The sequence below is a fragment of the Etheostoma spectabile genome, chromosome 4 (assembly GCF_008692095.1).
Source record: "Etheostoma spectabile isolate EspeVRDwgs_2016 chromosome 4, UIUC_Espe_1.0, whole genome shotgun sequence".
In the NCBI taxonomy this organism is placed as follows: Eukaryota; Metazoa; Chordata; class Actinopteri; order Perciformes; family Percidae; genus Etheostoma; species Etheostoma spectabile.
The window spans coordinates 24,132,339-24,137,101 of record NC_045736.1 but is presented as its reverse complement, the minus strand read 5'-3'; the positions used below and the strand labels follow the sequence as shown (position 1 = coordinate 24,137,101).

General features: G+C 45.2%; 1 pseudogene; it reads left to right on the top strand.

The window, feature by feature from the left end:
- Positions 1-1,613: 1,613 nt before the first annotated feature.
- LOC116687598 (uncharacterized) lies at positions 1,614-3,153 on the top strand (annotated as a pseudogene).
- Positions 3,154-4,763: the final 1,610 nt, after the last annotated feature.

Below are 4,763 nucleotides of genomic sequence, written 5' to 3'. Positions count from 1 at the left end.
GAGACACCACCACTCCTGAATACCAGCAGTTTCTACACTCTTCAACAAAAATCGCATGCTGACATCAACCAGGATTACTAGCTAGTTAACTTGATAACAATTCAAGTCATAAGCCAAACAGCCACAGCATTACAACACAGCCACAGCATTGCAACATGCCGTCCTTTTCTCTGGTTGCTTCATATGAGCTCTTTGGAAGACACATGTTCAACACATGTTTAATTGCATTCTGTTACCAATATCTTATACAGAGTCTTGTCCTCTGAGAGGCTCCAGGTCTCCCTATACTCCCACAACAGACCAGACAAATGTAACAATCTTTAGAAGTGCAGAGGGAAACCATTGTGAAGGTACTGACCCTGCTGAGAAAAGGGCACTAATAGCAGTACCTCTTAAGCCAAATGTGGTAGCTAGACAATAACTGAGCACACATTCAGTTCCGCCATCTCTTCCCAGGGATTTTCCCAAAGATTCACATTTCAACTCATCTGAATTTTATGTAAGTGCCATGTTGAGTTGAAAATTAGTAATTACTGAAAAAAACAAGTGCCTTTGATGATTTGAAGACTCCAAGCTAAAGGTACTTTTTTTCTATGAACTACTGTATATATTTAACACATGGTAAAAAAAAGAATGTATACAACAACTATAACATTGCATTTCTATCAATAACAATCCAAATGACTCAAGGAAAACAAGCAATGCTACAGTAGAATATTCTTGTATAACAATGCTTTACGAAACAAAATTTAATTATTAAATTCCATAGTCTAACATTATCTAAAAAATACAATGTATAATTGCAACATGTTTGTTGTTTGGAGAGACAAATAAACTCCTATGGTAATAAACAAGTTTCCTGCAGAAACCTTCTAGCGGCTGGGGACGAAGTCGGAATTCTTCTGGCGGCAACAAAGGATGTTGAGGGCTCTGAGGCGGGCGGCGACAAGGGCAAAGCCTCTCAGGTTGCCAAACAAGTCGGCAAAAGTAGAGCCCTTCGGGCAGCCAAGCAGAACGTTGAGGGCTCTAAGGCGGCCGGCGACAATGGTAGCGCCCCTCAGGCGGCTGAGCAGGATGTTGATGGCTCTGAGGCGGCTGGCGGCAAAGGTAGAGTGCCCCAGGTGGCCGACCAGGCTGATAACTGCTAAGTCCCTTTGGAGGTTGGCGAAGGTGGAGGCTCTCTGGTGAATCCTCACTGTAGGCCGAAGGTGAAGGCAAATCCCTTCTGGAGGCCGGTGGCGAAGGCGCTACCCCTCTGCAGGCCATCGCCTTCGCCGCTGGCGATATATGGCAGCAAAGGATCAGCTGGACTGGAGCCACGCAACGGGTCAGCTGGGCTAAAGACAGGCAACGTGTCCGCTGAACAGGAGCCAGGCCAATCCACTGACAGGATAACTGGAACAGGGTCCTGAGGCAGGACCGTAGAACCAGGGTATAACACCAAGTTAACAGGAACAGAAGTTGACTGGGCCACTGATACACACATACATGTACAAAACCATAACAGGCTCTGTCTGCAATGATCATCTGCATTGGTGCCATAAGATTCGGCACTAAGGAACATCAGCTGACCATAGGTGTAGCACAGCCAAATCAATGGTAAGTAAAGATAATGCCAGCTAAGGTGCGAGCTAAAACTGCTCATACGGCAGTGTAAGAAGGTAAGGGAGGAGGAAAAGGCTGGTCTGGCAGAACACCACAACACCCTGAGGAAAAGACTCCTCCAGCGAGCTAAGTGGCATAGGAGGAGGGGCAAGTAGAGAGCCAAGAAATGTGTTGCCCTCATTTCTAATCTTTCGGGCAGAAAAGAAGTGGCAATCTTGTGTGTACAGAAGAAGAGGTTAAAAGTACCTCAGCACCACCTACAGAGACAGAGACCATCTCAGGCCATGTACAACTTTGATAACTCTGCAGGAACCCACCTGGGCATTCAACACCAAGGAGCCAACTTTGAAGGAAGATGAAGAAGTCGTCAAGGCTGCTAGAACCAGCTCAGCACCTAGTCCGATTGGAGTGCCTTATGTTGTCTACAAGAGGTGCCCCAGACTCTTGAAGAGGTTATGGAAACTCTTAAAGGTAATCTGGAGGAGGGGGAAGGTGGCACAATACTGGTGATGTGCCGAGGGCATCTGGATTCCAGGAGGAGGAGGAGGAGAGTTCAAGCACCATTGAGCAGTTCAGAGTCATCTCGCTCCTCAGTGTTGAGGGCAAAATATTCTTTAGTACTGTTGCCTGACGCCTGACGGAGTTCCTTCTGAGAAACACCTACATCGACACCTCTGTGCAGAGGGATCCCAAAGATGCCAGGACGTGTCAAGCATACAGGAGTTGTCACCCAACTGTTACGTGAGGCACAGGAAGGCAATGGGGATCTGGCAGTCCTCTAGCTCGATCTCACCAACACATCTGGGTCATTCCCGCATAGGCTGGTGGAAACGTCACTTGACCAAAACCATGTTCCAGACAAGATCAAGAGTCTCATACTGGACTATTAAAATTCTTTCAGTTTGAGAGTCACCTCTGGAGCGGAAATATCTGCATTTCATCGGCTTGAGAAGGGCATTATCACTGGATGCACTATTTCTGTGATATTGTTTGCCTTGACGATGAATATGCTGGTGAAGTCAGCAGAGGTGGTGTGCAGAGGCCCACTCACCAAGTCAGGCATATGGCAGCCCCCCATCAGAGCATTTATGGGTGATCTGACAGTTACCACAACATTGGGTGCAGGGTGCAGATGGATCCTCCAGGGGCTTGAGCATCTCCTCAACTGGGCCCAGATGGATTTCAAGCCAGCCAAGTCCAGGTATCTTGTGGTGAAGGAAGGGAAGGTCACAGTCTATTTCTGCTTCTCACTAGGCGACATCCAGATACCATCAGTCAAAGAAAAGCCTGTCAGTCTAGGTAAGATCTAGGACTGCACCCTGAAGAAAACCGCAGCACTCCCGACAACCACCAACCAGTTGGGAACCTGGCACACGGCTGTGGACAAGTCAGGATTGCAAGGTAAATATAATGCCTGGATCTACTAGCATGGCATCCTGCCCCGACTGCTCTGGCCACTGACGTGCCAATTACCAGCTGAAAGTCAACTGTTCCCTGCGGAAGTGGCTAGGCCTACCGCAAAGCCTCAGTGCATGTTGGATGGCCTAAGAGGCAGAAGAAGAGGCTGAAGTCACAGTGAACTGGTGGGGGCAGTGGCATCTGGACGGGCAGGACTCGGGAGCAATCCAAGACCTTGCTTCAACAAGACCCAGGGAAAGGAAAGGCAGCAGCTGATCCAAGATAAAGTTCGAGCAGGGGTGGAAAAAGCATGCTGCAATAGGACAGTAGGGATGCGGCAGCAGGGGGCATGGACCAGATGGGAGCAGGCAGCAGACTGGAAGATATTGTGGACATTACTGTGAAAATCTGAGCCACACCAAACAAAATTCCAGGTTCAATCTGTCTATGACTTCCTCCCCAGTCCATCCAACCTCTTCCACTGGAAGACTGGACACACCACTGTACCCACTCTGCCAGAGAGGTTTGTTGGAGCACATCTTGAGCTGTTGCCCAAGAGCACTGAGAGATGGCAGCTACTGTTGGTGCCATAAACAAGTGCTGCAAAAACAAACAGTAAGATCTCACAAATCAAACATCAGCGTTACATAGCCTCACAAGAGCTGTAGTTGAATCGTAACAAGTTGATGCTGGTAAAGTGATTAGGTGCTAGTTGGCTACAAACAGATAACCCAAGAAAAATAACTTTCAGAAAGACTGATCAAAGAAACCCTCTAAGGGAAAACACACAGAAGCAAGTCACACACAAGCTAGCACGGGTGGTTGTCTATAAATGCCTTTGAAAGGAAACATCTCCTAAACCCTTCATTGCAGAAATGAACTTGTAACCTGCAACTGTAATGTATGAGCCAGCTACTGTATACAGCCTTAACCAAAGGATCTTAACTTCAGTTCCACATATCTTAAAACATGTACAGTATGTATGTATGAAATGTGTTTTTCAGCACATAGAATATTAAAATTTGAGTTGAAAGCCAAGCTCTTAATCATATTGGTGTTTAGTGCAGCAAAAGGGAAGTCATTTACAGTAAAGGTTGGGAGAACTGTTTTACATTGTTCTAAGAAAACAACCATGTGAAGGTTTGTCCATAACGTCTGGCGTCAAGCTACTACTTAGGGAATACAGACAAACACTGCAATCATTGTAAATTATTTCTCTTGTTTTTACAGTCTTAAAACTTTATGCGCCACAGTGCTGTGTACAGTAATTTACTCTAGATTTTAAACGTTTTTTGGGAAATTATTCATACTATAGTGTATTAACATTTTACTGTAAATCTGGTAACAAGTATAAACACAGCCTGCCATATTTAGATGTCATATTGATTTTGGTGAAATATGTTCAATTTATGCACAATTCCACATTGAGATAATGTTATACTGAGAATTATTTAACAAAATCTGCCAGTAGAGAGTGTGTGTAAATTAGAGCTGTATGGTCATGTTGGGGCTGGGGCAATATTTATTTTATTGTATTTTTACGCTACAGAATATATGCTATTCCTACCAAGAAGGCATGACAGAAAGAGGGGGATTTCTAATGATGAGTCAGCCAAGATTTGAAATGCTATAGGCTTAAAAGGCTCACTGATATTACTCTAAGTGTGTTGTTCCTGGTAAAACTGACAGTGTGTACAGTGCATTTTGATTTGAAATAATGTTCTATGTTTTTAAAAGGCTTGAGGTAACACTTAGTTTCA